The sequence below is a fragment of the Acinonyx jubatus genome, chromosome E2 (assembly GCF_027475565.1).
Source record: "Acinonyx jubatus isolate Ajub_Pintada_27869175 chromosome E2, VMU_Ajub_asm_v1.0, whole genome shotgun sequence".
Taxonomy (NCBI): domain Eukaryota; kingdom Metazoa; phylum Chordata; class Mammalia; order Carnivora; family Felidae; genus Acinonyx; species Acinonyx jubatus.
The window spans coordinates 26,565,490-26,582,180 of record NC_069396.1 but is presented as its reverse complement, the minus strand read 5'-3'; the positions used below and the strand labels follow the sequence as shown (position 1 = coordinate 26,582,180).

At 43.7% G+C, this 16,691-nt stretch overlaps 1 long non-coding RNA gene across 1 annotated transcript in view; it reads right to left on the bottom strand.

The window, feature by feature from the left end:
* Nucleotides 1–16,691, bottom strand: part of LOC128313316 (uncharacterized) — an 18,895-nt gene continuing 2,204 nt past the window's right edge. Inside the window, exons 2-4 of the long non-coding RNA XR_008293838.1 lie at nucleotides 3,026–3,136; nucleotides 1,380–1,470; nucleotides 1–505 (exon numbers count right to left, since the gene is read on the bottom strand). This is a non-coding gene — a long non-coding RNA (uncharacterized LOC128313316). The remainder of the gene's footprint in view (nucleotides 506–1,379; nucleotides 1,471–3,025; nucleotides 3,137–16,691) is intronic.

Here is a 16,691-nt window from a genome sequence, read left to right as displayed (position 1 = left end):
AAAATTAAAAAAAAAAAAGGAAAATGGGTCAAAGATCTTCACAGATATCTCACCAAAGAAGATATTTAGATGGTAAACAAACATAAAAGTTGTTCCACGTAATATACCATCAGGGAAAGGAAAATTAAAACAACAATGAGATACCATTACCCACATTTCAGAGAGGCCAAATTCTGGAACACTGACAGCACCAAATGCTGCAGATGATGTGGGGCGACAGGAAACTCATTCATTGCTAGCAGGAATACGGAATGGGAAAGCCACTTTGGAAGACAGTTTGACTATTTCTTACAAAACTAAGCCTGTTCTTACCGTGTGATCCAGCAATCACACTCCTTGATATTTACCCAAGGGAGCTGAAAGTTTATATCCACACCCAAACCTGTACATGGATATTTATAGCAGCTTTTTTCATAATTGCCAAAGCTTGGGAGCAACCAAGGCATCCTTCAGTAGGCGGGTGCATAAATGGTGGTCCTTCCAGACAATGGAGTATCTTTCAGGGCTGAAAAGAAACGGGCCATCAAGCCATGCAAAAACATGGAAGAACCTTGTATGCAGATTAGTAAGTGAAAGAAGCCAGTACGAAAAGGCTACACACTGTATATAATACCAGCTATATGACATTCTGGAAAAGGCAAAATGATAGAGACAGTAAAAGGATCAGTGGCTGCCAGGGGTTGGGTGTGAAGAGAGGGGGTGAATAGACGGAGTGCAGAGGATTCTTAGAGCAGTGAGAATACATGGTACCAGAATAATGGATACATGTCACTGTACATTTGTCCAAACCCATAGAATGTCCACCACCAAGAGTGAACTGTAACATAAACTATGGACTTTGGGTGATTATGACATATAAATGTTGGCTAATCAGCTATAACAAATGTGCCACCCTGGAGGGGGATGTTGGTAATGGAGGAAGCTGTGCATGTTGGCAGGTGGGGGGGGGGCAAGAAGTATATGGTGAATCTCTATACCTTCCCTTCAATTTTGCTGTGAACCTAAAACTACTATAAAAATAATATAGTCCTAATAAAGAAAATTGAATATGCATTATACAGAATCTGGAATATTCCACACCAAGCTATTAATAATGGATTATTCTAGGGCATGGATTGAGATGGAGGGCAGAGAGGAAGGGAAAGTTTTCTCTTTCCTGTCATTCAGTAATAATTGTTTGACAAAAACTATGATAGTATGACAGACTTTTCAATAGAATGGGGCTCTGGGGTCCTGGTAGTTCTGTCTGGCAAGTGTTTCCTGCTTTTGACAAAGGAGGAGAGTGAAGGTTCCATCTTGGCAGGGGTGAGGCCCAGCTCCAGAGGGATCTGGTAGAACCAGCTGTGACATCAGAAGGGCATGTTGACAGGGTGACTCACTTTTCAGGAGGAGTGGAGATGGATCTCTCCTCTTCTTCCACATGAGCTGCCGTTGGGGCTGGAGCCCAGAGAGCATCCTGTCTCAACAATCCTAAAGGAGGAGTTCTTTCCAAATCAATAGAAACAGGGACCATTTTAATCCAGGCCTTTACACAAAGCTATCTGGGAGCCAGCCTGGATTGGAGGGGTGGGGCTGTTCATTGATCAATCAAGATCCATTGATTAGAGCAAAGGAAGAAGAGGAGGGATGGAAGGGGACTAGGGATGAGTTTTGAAAATGGGGATCTAAGCACCCTTGGGCCTATGGGTGTGTGGGGGGTGGTTTGGAGACAGCAAATGCTTTTAATCATCCGTTGAGCTTTGTTAGGGACCTTTTATTAAAAAAAAGCTTTTAAGTATAGCCACTTTCTTATTTGGCCCTCAGGACCACCCATAAGTAAAGAACTGAGTGTAAATATCCCCATTTTCCAGATGAGGAGACTGAAATCTTAAAATATGAGACCACTTATCTGAAGGACAAGTTAGTAACTGAGTGCAGTATCTCTCAGCCAACGCCACAGGTCCTCTTTGCTTTTTGGTCTGCCACAGCGTCCCTCCTTAAGACACAAGACACTGTCCTGAGACAATGGTTTCCCTGCTTGGGATCCAATGTTAGCTAAGCAGCTGCAGCTAGGCTAGCAGGAGCAGAGGGCCCCCAGACAAGCTCGGTCCCTGAATGGGTCACTGCTTCTGCATCCACCCAGCATTGATGACACTCGTGCCCTTGGCTGGGCAGGGCGCCAAGTGCCCTACACGCACAATCTCATGTCAGTCTTACAACAAGCCTGTTATATAGGTGTTACCATAGTCAGGCTGGCTATGTGGGCAATTCTTATAACCCTCTTTTTATGCTTCTTTATTTTGCTTTTTAACATACAGGAGTAACACAACAACAGTTGGTCTTTCTCGATGACTGTTTGCCTCTGTTCCTTCAACATGTACTTCCTGAGCACTTGATCTGTGCTGGTTTCTCCTAGATGTGGGCATATGACAGTGGACAAAACACGGTGTCCCTGCCTTCAAGGAGATTACAGTCTCCTGCTGGTAGGGTGGCAGAGACAGACCATAAACAGATGTTATCACACTTGACTTTCGTAGCATTGCTGGTGACAGGGGTATGGGCGTGCAGGAGATTATCTCTAAGATCATGTAGAAAGTGGCTGACAGAGAACTGAGATATTCTGTGGTCAAGATGGAAACAAATGGAACCACAATGGGAAGGAAAGTGATGCCCCTGAGGGCCCCCAAAGTCCTGAGGCCCCACAACACACAGTAGATAGAGAACTCCAGAAATCAGCCATCCCTCCCCCTAGCCAATTTTATCCAATTCTGCTAGCAGCCCTGTGGGGGAGGCAGGTAAGATTTCTTCTCTTAAGAGAGGCTCAGAGAAGTGGAGTCCCTTGTTCAGGTCACACATAGTGGGACATATAAGAGGGAGGGGGTGGTTGGCCCTGGACTCCACATCTAGTTCTCTTTCTCACCCTGTCACTCAGTGAAACTCAGAGGAAGGAGGATGAAACTAGGACCAAGAGGGACCCTGGCTTTCCAGCCTGACACCCCCACCATGGTCCCATGCGTTGGGGTTGACAAAGCACTCTGACACTCACCTCTTTGTTACTCTGTCTGGTCCTTCTTTTGTGGTCACTTAAGACCTCACCTGTGCTCCAGAGGTGAGCATATGCATCAGCAGGACGCAGGTGACACATTCAGCAGGGTCCCTGAGGAAAGTATAATGACGGGCCTTTTACAAAGGTGAAGGCAGGATGCAGGGAAGCCAACAACGACTGGTGTGGTACTCGGGGACCTCCAATGGCTAGGAGCAATCATCCCTCCTAGACTAGAGAGGTAAGGAGAGGGAATAATTGATTACTGGGTCCACGAGGAATGGTGTTATATGGAAAATGTCCCTTGGCAGGAGATGGGACCTTCAGTGGACACAGACAGTTCATAGCAACTTGGGAGGGAAAGAGGGGCAAAATCCACACCCTGACGGTAACCTCTTCCTACCCTCCAGTCTCTTACATGTGCCTCCCATTTGCTGAGCACAACCTAAACCCAGAAGGCAAGAGTGTCTGTTTTTGTGATCTGCATGGGTTGGGCTCCCAAGGCACAGAGGTGGAGAGAGGCCATGGAGGGGCAAATAGGAGAGACCTAGCACAGCATGTAACCCAAACAAGCCAATAGGCATCAGCCCTTAGGACCTTTGCTAAAGCTACTAGGAAAGACATTCTCTTTTCTGGGGTCGCTCAGCTGGTAGGATGTGAGGCTGGGGCCATTGGTCATCTTGCTGCCCCATAAAAGTGAAGCCAATACAGAGGAAAATTGAGTCCAGAAGAGATTGAGGGGGTTGGTGGAGTAATTTTACCCCTGGATCCAGCCGTGCCTAAAGGTCGAGAAAGGACCCTTGGAGACGATGGGTCCTTACTTTGTGTAACCTGGTAGGAGTCGGGATTCTGTCACTTGCACTGGAAAGGGTCCTGAGTGACACAGGGGAAAGGTGAAAGGTGAATGAAAGGTGTCTGGGGCACAGGTGCCTGCAGGTGACCAGGACTGAAGATGGGCTGGAGTGGGCCATGATTTGTAGTTTGTGGGCACCAATCCTTGAGGGTAGGTGGAATCCTGAGGGCCCAATTTTAGTGGTGCATGTAGACTGGAAAGACGTCTCTAAAGGCAGCGGACTCATTCAGAAGTCAGGACACCAGCACAAAACTCTCACATGCCAGCTGCTGCTCCCTGTGCTTGACATATATCAGTGTCACCCTCTCCAAAAGGCTCTGGGGGCAAAACATCCCCATTTGACAGATGACGCAACTGAGGCCTAGAGCAGTTAAGTCACTCACCAGAGCTAGGATTTGAAATCAAATAGCCTGACTCGCCTTAACCACCTTTCCCACCCCACTGCCCTAAAGCTTCCTCAAATAAAACTGAGTAAAATCCCAATCTATTCATATATAAAACAGATATTAGCACAGTCGCTCTAGGGGTTGGGGGCTGAGGTCAATTCTGAGAAGAAAGACCTGAGCTCCCTGAGATTCACCATCACGTTGTGGATTTCCCTGCTCCTCCCCATTTAAGCACTATTGGCATAGGGCATTATGGAGTGTGCTGGGGAGGCAGGGAGATGGTTTGGACCCACATTCAGGAGAACCTCAAAAGCAGACTTTTGGTATAACTATCTTATGAGGAGCACAATTATATTTGCATCATACTTTTGGTTTTAAAACTATTGATTTGGGGACACCTGGGTGGCTCAGTTGGTTAAGCATCCGACTCTTGATCTTGACTCAGGTCATGATCTCACTCACCGTCGGTGAGTTCAAGCCCCACAGCTGGCAGCGTAGAGACTGCTTGGGATTCAATCTCTCCCTCTCTCTCTCTGCCCCCGCCCCCCACCTCAAAAATAAATAAATAAACATTTTTAAAAAAGAATTTAAAATCATTTAAAAAATAAATAAAACAATTGATTTGTTAAATGTAAACACTCAAAACATATGCTATAATATTTGTAAACCTCTCTGCCCCCCTTTTGGGCATTTCACCTTCTCTTCCACCTCTTCCTTCTTCCTTTCCTTCATCATTTTTTAAAGTTAACGTTTAAATTCTCCACTAAAATAAACTAGGGTTGTTTGAAGAAATGGCTGATTCCAGATTTGAGTAAGGGAAATATATATGAACATCTAGTTTTCCAGAAAGTAAGAAAACACAAAATGGTGGAAACATGTCAAAAGGACAAAGTAGCCAGCTTTAAGGAGTTCCCATTGGCTGGCCAAAGTTGGTGTAATTTAAGCATCAAATCAAAGAATGATAGTAAGGGATTACAACTCCCAGAATAAAATAAGAATCCATGAGTCCATATTGATGTAAGTAAATAAAGTAGAATCCAGACTAATAGACATAAAAGGAATGGTGGATTTAGAAAAATCACCATTTGGCAGCTGTCATAGTAACAATCTATCTAGGCAAGAGTTACCAACGAATACTAAAACTGGTGGGTGAGGTCTGATGGGAAACAGGATATTTATATAGACTTAAAGTATCTCCCTACAAGATACTTATAAACAACAAAGGGAAAAACACTAATTTTATACCAGAGAAACTTGGCAGGCACCACCTTAACCAAGTGATCAAAGTTAAAACCAGATGATATTATCAAATGCCTCCTGACAAGTTGCCCTGAGAATGACACATCACTTCTGTGATACTCTTGCCCAAGATGCAGAACTGCAATGCAATCACAACGTAACATACGACAAACCCAAATTGTGGAGCACTGTTCAAACTAACCGGCCTTTATTCCTCACAAATGTCAAGGTCAGGAAAGACAAAGACTAAGATACTGTTTCAGATCGAAGGAAACTAAATACATGTGGCCACTTAATGCAATTCTGGACCAGAAAAATTCATGTTGCTATTTTGCTATAAAAGGCATTAGTGGGACAACTGAGAAAATTTAGGTTAGATCTCTATGTTAGATATCAATATTAAATCAATGTTTATGTCTTGATTTTCATAATCTTACGAGAAAATGTTCTTGCTTTTAGGAAATTTCACACTGAAGTATTTAGGGATAAAGGGGCACATCAGATCTGCAACTACTCTCAAATGTTTAAGAAAAAAGGAAACATTTGGGTAAGGGATATAGATGAACACCCCCCTATATATATATATATATATATATATATATATATATATATACGCACACACACACACACATATATATATATGTATATATATGTGTGTACATATATATGTGTATATATATATGTGTGTATATATATAATGTATAAAGAGAGAATGATAAAGCAAATGTCATAAAATATTAACCTATGGGGAATGTAGAAAATCTGTGTAAAAGGTGTCTGACAATTCTTTATTCTATTTTGCAACTGAAATTATTTCAAAATAAAAAATTTTAGATAGCACAGTATTAAATTTTTTTTTTCAACGTTTTATTTACTTTTTTTGGGACAGAGAGAGACAGAGCATGAACGGGGGAGGGGCAGCGAGAGAGGGAGACACAGAATCGGAAACAGGCTCCAGGCTCTGAGCCATCAGCCCAGAGCCTGACGCGGGGCTCGAACTCACGGACGGCGAGATCGTGACCTGGCTGAAGTCGGATGCTTAACCGACTGCGCCACCCAGGCGCCCCTAGATAGCACAGTATTAAAAATACACCTCTTGGATTGGGATTATTAATGTGATCCCAAAAGGGGTAATTTATGATCTGAGGCTAGTGTCTGGGATAACATAGGCAAATTCATTATATATATTATTTTATCAGATAAAATAAGTTAATCATTGGCTTGTTAAATCTGAAGATCATAACTTGTTTACAGGCAGTTACTACTCATAAATAAGCATATGATTGCAAAACCCTGAATTGTAGCATATACACAATAAAGTATAATTTTGCATTATATATCATATGTATACATAAACATACATGTTTGAATTTTTCAAGCTGTACTACCACTGATGCTCACTCATTATTTAATCTGCTCAGGAATCAGGGGAGGTGGGCATCATTAACCTTGTTTTACTGAAAAGGAAACAGAGGAAAATCACAAATAAGCAAGGGGCAGAATCTAGATTCAAACCATCGTCTTTTGAATTCCAAAGCCAGTGAGGTTTTTTTGTTTCTTTTTAAAGTTTATTTATTTTTTAGAGAGAGAGAGAGAGAGCACATGCACATGTGTGCATGCAAAAGTTGGGGAGCGGCAGAGAGAGAAGGAGAGAGAGAATCTCAAGCAGGTTCAGTGCTGTTAGCACAGAGCCCGATGCTGTGGGGGTTTGATCTCATGAACCATGAAATCATTATCTGAGCTGAAATCAAGAGTCAGATAATTACCTGACTGAGCCACCCAGGCATCCACCAAGGCCAGTGTTTTTAAGCACTCTGCCACACTAATTATTGAAGCTATTGTCATCAACAAACATCAGTGGAGTATCAGTTACTTTAGCTCCTATGCTTCAATTTCTATCTGTAAAATGGGATCGTAATAACATGTCTTACTAAGACCTGTCAAGTGCTCGGAATCATGCCTGCACATAGTAAATGCTCATGTGTGAATTATTAGTATTTACTGTGCATAAGGCGCGAGGATCACCATGAAATCTAAGATGCCATTCTTCAGTCTGAGGCTACTCCCCACAAAGGCAAATAGCCACCACGGGCAGCTCATGCTGAGACCAGCCACAGACCTCCGTTCCATAGAACCAGACAGAGGGATGCCCTGGAACGAGTGGCCTTGGCTAGCAGGACACTGAGGTGGGCATGCCAACACTGCTCCTTGCTCCGGGAGGAGCAGCTGCCCCTATCTGATGAAAGTCCTCCTGGTGAAAGTCCTGATGACTACCCAGGCAACCTAGGTGCAATGGCCACCCCCCACCTACATGTCTCATCTGCTACCAGCAGCGCAATGGGCTTGGTGAATAAGACTGTCATTTTACCCTGGAGGTCTCTGCCAGGGTCAGTCAGGGTCCAACCCGGAAAAGGAAATCATTCTAAAGCATCTAAAAACGGTATGATTACAGGGAATTGATTGGATGCATAGGTGGTGGAAGAGGGGGGAGGACTATGACACACCAAGTGTAAAAAGTCACGGTTACCTGTCAGCTGGAGGGGCAAGGGAGCAGGTGACGTCACTGGAGCCCAAAGGCCAGGGTCACCTGAGGAAGCCGGAACCACAACAGGCCTGTCTTGTGGGAGCTGGAGCCATGGAAGAGACGCAGCCACAACCAGACAGAGAGAGCGAGAAAGCCCCCATCCCCCAGTTTTTTTCCTTTCTCCTGTCTGCTGAGCTCCATCCAGGGCCCACCAGCTGACACAGGAGCCTGGGGAATGTAGCTTGAAAGTCTCCCTAGGTTACCCCTGCCCTCCCCTCACAACACATTCAAGGGGAAGGAGAAAGGGAGAGGGATGAAGAGGAGATAGATTTCAGGGCACACAGGGCCAGGACTAGCCCATGGCACTTCCACGGTGGCCTTCTGGTAGCTCATTCAGTGCCTGGCACAGACCCATGCTTCCTAAATGTGTGTGTGTCTGGAAGGAGGTCATAGTGCCCTGTGTCACAGATTGTTTTAAAAAGTGAACACCATGGGGCGCCTGGGTGGCTCGGTCGGAGCCACCGACTTCGGCTCAGGTCATGATCTCACAGTCCGTGAGTTCGAGCCCCGCGTCAGGCTCTGTGCTGACAGCTTGGAGCCTGGAGCCTGTTTCAGATTCTGTGTCTCCCTCTCTCTCTGTCCCTCCCCTTTTCATGCTCTGCCTCTCTCTGTCTCAAAAATAAATAAACGTTAAAAAAATTAAAAAGTGAACACCTGCTATCATCACTCTGGAAAGCTGTTTGACAGTATCTACTAGCTAGCAATTGCACTCCTAAGTGTATATGTGACAGAAATGTATACATATGTTCACCAGAAGACATTTACTGGAATGTTCATAGTAGCACTTATTACAATAGTCTCATACTGGAAACTCCCCAAAAGCGCACCAACAGCGGAATGGACAAACAGAGTGAAACACTGTATAGCCATGAGAATGAAAGATCTCTGATTACCCACATCAACGTAGATGACTCCCATCAACATGATGGTGAGTGAAGGAAGTCAGACACAAAAGAGCACATGGGCTGCATGATTTCATTTATATAAATAGGGAAAGAGGCAACACTTATGTCTGCTTCAGAAGTCAGGGTCATGGTTACTCTACAAGGTGGTGGTGACAGTTAAGGAGTATTTGGAGGGCCTGCGGGGGTGCTGGTAATGCTCTGTTTCTTCAGCCATGTGTTGGTGACACAAGTGTGTTCAGTTTTTGAAATTTTGTCAAGCTGTGCATTTATGGTTTGTGCACAGCTTCCTGTATGATACTCTTTAATAAAAACTTTACTTAAAAAAAAGTGATCCAGTAGACAAACACTAATTTGAAAAGATATATGTACCCTGATGTTTATTGCAACATTATTTACAATAGCCAAATTATAGAAGCAACCCAAGTGTCCACTGATAGATGAAGATAAATAAAAAAGATGTGATACATATACATACATATATATAATATATATATATATAGTATGTATATATATAGTGTGTATGTATGTATATATACACACATATGTATATATATAGTGGAATATTACTCAGCCATAAAAAAGAATGAAATCTTGCCATTTGCAACAACATGGATGGATTTAGAAGGTATAATGCTAAATGAAATAAGTCCATCGGAGAAAGAAAAATACCATGTGATTTCACTCATAAATGGAATTTAAGAAAGAAAATAAACAAGCACACACAAAAAAGAGAAAAACAAAAGAACAGACCCTTACCTATAGAGAACAAACTAGTAGTTTCCAGAAGGGAGGTGAGTGGGGGAAGAGGTGAAATAGGTGAAGGGGATTAAGATCACACTTATTATCATGATGAGCACTTAGTAATGCATAGAATTGTTGAATCATGATATTGTACATCTGAAACTAATATAATGCTGTGTGTTGATTATACCGGAATTAAAAAAAAAAGTGAATACCCTAATGGAAGGATTATTTTCTTTTTCCATTTCCTGCTTCATTCATCTTAGCCTAGGGAGCTTCCCTGGAAACTGGATGAAAGAGGAGGGTGGGCCTGGGTTCATGGTGAAAGATGAGAAGAAAAATAAGGCCAAAGGCCTGGGTACTTTTTGGGTGTCAAGTCCCGTGAACTCTTACAGGAGTTCTCTCATGACCCCCTCAGTTGCATACACACACACACACACACACACTGCTCTAGGGGGCAGCACTAATATAAAGAGAAATGAGTTGACTTACTTCAAGTCACACAACTAGGAATGGTCTGGGGCTGGGTTTGAACTCAGGTCATTAGCTCCAGAGTCCAGGCTCTTAACACTTTTGCTCCTCCATGATCCAGAGAGAGCAGGAAGCACAGTGATGTTGACTGTCCTGGGCCTCAGCTATGTGCCTCTGATTCTGATTTCCAAAGTGGGGGCTACCTTGGGAGTGAACTTGCCCCAGCTCTGATGCTTTCCCAGGACTTTCTGCCTCTGCCTCTGCCTCACCCTGGCTGGGACAAAAGCAATTTCTACACATTTTGTAAGATACCAAAGATGTCTGGTCACGCCTGATGTCCCCTTTTGCTTCTGGATAAGATCAAAGGCCTTTTGTCCTGACCAGGGGATCAGACCTAGATGGGGGTCCCTGAAACTGAGAAGGGAATTGTGCTCAACATGGACACCAAGAGAAAGCATCTAATAACAGCTCAAATTGGAAAGGGAAGTCAAAGGGAGCCCTCAGAAGGCAAGGAGGAAAACCAGAAGGTGGACCTTAGCAATAACCTTCTCTGCTTTGTTCTGTGGGGGTGAAGCATAGACTGGCCTTCCTTCAGTTCCTCAAACATGCTCACTCTCCCCTCTGGGCCTTTGCACAAGCTCTCTCCTCTCCCAATGCTATTCTTCCCTTGGTCTTTGCTTAGGGGCTAAAATTGTGGTTGACTTTGGACTAATTAGCCTGACCCACCTGCATCTGAATCTTACTCAGTCTCTAAATGTCAGCTTAGACTTCACTTGCTCCAGAAAGCCCTTTATGACCACTTGAAATCTAAGCACCTTGCATTTCCCTCTTATAGCACTTATCACACTGGATTATAAGTGTTCATATCAGACTGGATGGTTCATGTGAGCAGGCACACCAGCCTTGCTGCTCACTGCTGCATCCTCAGGGCATACAGTAGGTGCTCAACAAATATTTCTTGAAAGAATGGAGGAAAGTGCCCTGGCAGCCACCAGATGATCCACTTCGCAGGGCTGGTCCCTCTCCCATAACTTGCAAATAGTCACTTGCCCAAAAGCTCCAGTTCCTTTCTCTGATTTTTGAACATCTTCCCATTTGTGAAAGAAGAAGTCAGGCATTTCTTTTGAAGCTTAATACTATTTGAAGCTTAACACTTTGGGTGGATCTGACCGTATCATTCTTCAATCAATATGCAAAGTGCTGTATGAATGCCAGGCAGGGGGCAGCATCCACATGGAGATACTGGAGGCTATCAGAAGAAGAAGTGGTTCAGAAAAGTGGAAGCAGAGGGTGACCTCCGGACTTTAAGGTGCTCTGAGACCCTTTCTGTTTGTAGCTGTGTGGATTAACCAGAGGCACATTCTTCTCACTTCTCAGACAAGAAATGTCTCCCTCTAAAGCAGGGTTTCTCAACCTCAGCACTATTGTAATTTGAGGCCAGATAATTCTTTGTTGTGAGGGGCTGTCCTGTGCATTGAAGGGTTAGTGGGCTGAATACTGTCCCCTCAAATTCATGTCCACCTAGAACCTCAGAATGTGACCTTGTTTGAATTAAGGATCTTTGCAGATGTAATTAGTCAAGGATGTTGAGATGAAATTGTCTTGGATTTAGGGTGGGCCATGAATCTGATGACTAGTGTTCTCATAAGAAAAGGAGATACAAGGAAGATACAAGGAAGAAGGCCATGTGAAGACGGAGGCAGACTGGAGTGAAAGAGTTCCAAGCCAAGGAAGGATTGTGATAGAACTACAAGACACCACAGCCTAGGAAGGATTGTTCTCTAGAGCCTTCAGAAGGAGTATGGCCTTGCTAGTACCTTGATTTTGGACTCCTAGCCTCCAGAATCATGAGACAATAAAGTCTTGTTGTTTCCAGCCACCTGTGTGTGGTAATTTGTTATGACAGCCCTGGGGAACAAGCGCTACCACTGGTTTCTGTTCTCTAGATGCCAATAACATTTTAACAGAGTTAAATTAAACAAAAATATCTCCAGACACTGCCAAACTTCACCCTGGGGGTGCTATTTTGTCCCCCCATCCCCCACTGAGAACTACTGCTCTAACAGGCGGATACAATGAGAGGACAGAGCAAAGTTGGATGAACCTGGATTTGAATTTCAGCCCCAGAATACCTAAGTAATTTGGGGAAAGTTGCTTAATTTCTCTGAACATCAGTTTCCTCACAAGTAAAATGGGGGTTAAGAAGGTACCTGTATCTCACAGAACCATCAAACTGATGCAATGAGAGAATGTGTAGAACGTGCTTAGCACAACGTCTGGCACATAGCTAGCAATCAATAAATAGTAACTGAAACAATAGTTGTTATAAGTGTTTTCATTAAGCAATAATATTACCTAATTGGTAATAAATATATTAAGAAATAATAATGCCTATTATCATCACTATTATTTAAGGCCTGCAAGCTGAGTCAGTTTTTCACTTAATAATCTACTACAGATTGTTGTCAAACTGGGGTAGTGACTCCTTCCAGATGGAGGAGGTCCTGCGCACCTATCATGGTGTCATGCTTTCCAAACTATTACTTTCTCTTACGCCATCTCATTTCAGCCTGATAGTAAACTTGTAAGATGCATAGGGTAGTCACTTAAAATATGTCATCTTCATTTTACAAAGGTGGAAATTGAGGGACAAAAACACTGAGTGACTTATTCAAGTTAAGTGGCCAGTAGCCAAACCAGCCTGGAACCCTAGAGAACTAAAACACTCTGCTCCTGACACCCCCACCTCTAATTCACTCCCTTTCCCACTTCTTTTAGATACCTAGTAACATCTCCCTAACAAAGCCTGACTCTTAGAAAAGGAACTGATGGACTACAGTTTTGAGTGACTTCATATGCAACAGTAGTCTCTCCCAAGGATATATGCACAGCAAATTTCTCTGGCTACTGGATGGATTGTTTTTGGAGCTGAGATGAACTCTTCAGGTAGGTGGAGTCCAGATGTATTTATTAGTCAGGGTCCTGCAGGAAACAGAATTCCACTCAGTTCAACCGAATAGACCTTAGTCAAGGGACTATTTATCCTTACATGGGCAGAGCTAAAGGAATCAACAAGGATGATGAGGTATCCAGGGACCAGCAGCATTCTAGGTATGAAGGGAAGGGGAGGGATGGTGAAACCAGTGTCTATTGTGGGCTGGTGCTATGAGTGAAAGGATGCCAGACAGGAGGTGTGGTCATGGAGGGGTTATGCCCCACCAGGACTGTGGTGCCAAAGCAGGAAGGCAACATCGAAGAAACCCCCTGGAGGCTCTCTCTTCCCGCCCTCCGGTCTCCTGTGGGTGTCTCTCATTGGCTGAAGCCAGCCAGAAGTCAGCCCGCAAGGGATCCTGGGAAATGGAGCCGCTGGTCACTAGACTCCTAGGGAATAGAGGAGCGAGGGATCAGGTTGCTGGAGTGTGAGACACACTAGCCCAAAGATGGAGGGGTGGTGATGTGAAGGGGACAAGAGGAGAATCAGCAAGCAGCACAGGTGAGAAGTTGATGTGATAGTGGGCTGTATTCGTGTGAACTCTTTGGCCATGAGCAGGAAGCCTGAATGTACTCACTCCACCCTTTGTATCCTCCGTTCTTATTTCAAAACCAACGAATTTTGCTTGCTAAATTGCCAGGACTCAATAGGGGCCAAGAAGAAGGAGGTCTTCTTGAAAGATCATTGAATCTAGTAATTTATGTTCTCTGAAAACAAGCTGTCCAGATAACTGGTGCTTACAAGGGGTGTGATAAAGTGGAGATTACGTGTCTTAATTTTCGAAGGGCATAGATGTTGGGGGTGGGGTGGGGATGTGGGTGTGCAAGAGAGCCAGTGAAGTTGGCAGTCAGACGACTGAGGCTGGCTGTGCTCTTGTGAAGAAGCAAATACTTTCTGATACCAGCTACACCCACCCACCCTGGGGAGAGGAAGGTATTGTCATCTTACAGGCAAGGCTGGATTCTGGATTATAAATGGAAGGAGGTCAAAGGGGGCAGTGCATGGAAGATTATCTTTGCAAACAGTCTCCACCTTTCCTTCCTTACCAGCCACCTCAGAGGAGGATTCAACCTCTGACTTAAGCCCAGAAGAGGGAGGCATGACCAGTTGACTTAGCTTTCCTCCCTAGTGTCTGGAAATTCTCAGCTTGGTGCTAGCTCAATGGCCTCCATGCTGGTCCCCAAGGTTTACTGTCCCTCTCCAGGTAGGAGTGAAGACAGTGGCAATGCAGTGTCAGAACTAGACCAAAAATGACATCTCCTGCCACCTCTCTTCTATACCTCCTCCTGCCTTAGTGAATCTTCCCAGCTGTCCATTTATCCCATTTGTTCACCTTTCTCTGGAGAAAGAGACTTTGGGACAGAGGTGATGAGGGACTTCTCCAGAGTCACTCATACAACAAAAGAGTGACTGTGCTCAGATTCCAACTTGAGTCTGTTTGATCCCAGAACCTGAGCTCTTAAATTCCTCATAGCCCTGCCTTCACATTCTTGCATTTATTATTATTTTTTAATATATATATATATATTTTTTTTTAATTTGAGAAAGAGAGAGTGTGTGATCTGGGGAGAGGGCAGAGAGAGAGAGAGAGAGAGAGAGAGAGAGAGAGAGAGAGAGTCTTAAGCAGGATCCAGACTCATCATGCAGCCCTATGCAGTGCTCAGTCCCACGATCCTAGGATCATGGCCTGAGCTGAAATCAAGAGTTGGATGCTCAATTGACTGAGCCACCCAGGTGCCCCACATTCTTGCATTTATTTAACAAATATCTGTGGGGCATCTGTTTTGGGTACTAGGGATAAATCCGTGTGCAAAACAAATTCCCTGTCCTCGTGGAGCTTATATTTTAGTTGGTGGGGGTGGGGTGGGGCTGGGGAGGAAAGGCAGATAAACAAATAAATAAGTAAAATATATAACAATTTACTTAAGATAAGCATTATGGGAAAAATAAAACAGAGAATACCAAGGGTCGGGGGGAGGGGGTAGGAATGGGGTTCAATTTTACCTAGATGATTAAGGAAGGCTCATTGCAAAGATACTAATTTAAGCAAAGACCTGAAGGAGGTAAAGTACAAAAGGGGTGAAAATTTGGTGAATAGGTAGTGTTTTTACCCCACCCCCAGGTTTTATTGGGGGGTGTAAGTGACATGAAATAAATTGCAAAGTGAGGGGTCAACCACAATAATTCAGGCAAAAGATGATGGTAGCTTGGACAGGGGTGGTCATAGTAATAAGAAGAGTTCCAGATTTAATCTGAATGCAGAGCCAGTGGGATCTGCTCACAGATCTAATGCAGGGGTGAGAAAAAGAGGGGAGTTAAGGGTTAGTAAGGGATTACTCCCAGTTTTTTGGCCTGAGTCCCTAGGAGGATGGAGATGCCAGTTACTGAGATGGAAAAGAATGGGTAAAAAGCAGATCTGGAGGGAGGAGAAAAAGCGATGTGTTAATTTTGACATGCCCACTACACATCCAAGTGTAGCTACTGAGTAGGTGCTCTGAGGTACAAGGCTGGGATAGAGAAGAGAGCGTGTTTGTTTGCTTCCTTGTTTTACAGCTTTATTAAGTTATAATTGACCTACAATACACTGCACATACATAAATATCGAACAGCATACTACCTAATAAATTTTGGAATTTTTATTTGCGTTTAAAATTTAAAGCACTGACGAAAACAACCCAAGTGTCCATTGACAGATGAGTGGATAAGCAAAAATTGGTGTGTACATACAATGGAATATTATTCAGCCTTAAATAGGAAGGAAGCTCTGACACGTGCTGTGTATGAATGAGCCTTGAGAACATTATGTTAAGTGAAAAAGCCAGTCACAAAAAGACAAATACTGTATGACTGCGTTTATGTGAGGAATTTAAAGCAATCAAATTCATGGAGACAGAAAATAGAAAGGTGGTGGGCAGGGGTGGGGGCAGGGGTGGGGGCGGGGGGGGGCAATGGAGAGCTATTGTTTAATGGGTACAGAGTTTCAGTTTTGCAACATAAAAAAGCTCTGGAGACTGGTTGCACAGCAATGTGAATCTACCAGACACCACTGAACTTTATACTTAGAAATGGTTGAGATGTTAAATTTTATGTTGGGTGTTTGGTTTTTTTGTGACCACAATTTAAAAACTGCAATGCAGTGAAACAGAGTGAGAACAGCAAGGTATTTTTGTTTGGTAAGCACAGATTTTAGTTCATACACGTACTGTGCTACTAAATTTGAATCATATATTTAAGATTGAAATTTATTATTTGTGTGAGTTCAGGTCCTCTAAGCCAAGATGGAATTAGACATGAAGGGATTTATTTAATGGGGGAAATGCCTGTGATAGACAAAGGAGACGAAGCAGGAGTAGACAGGGAGAGTGTTTAGACCACAACACAGGTCTCACATTTGAGAAAGAAGACAGAGAAGTCTGGAGAGGAAGCTTCTCAGACTATAGCATCTAACAACATTTCAGCCAGGCTGGTGGGGAGTCCCTACGCCAAAGTTGCCCATTA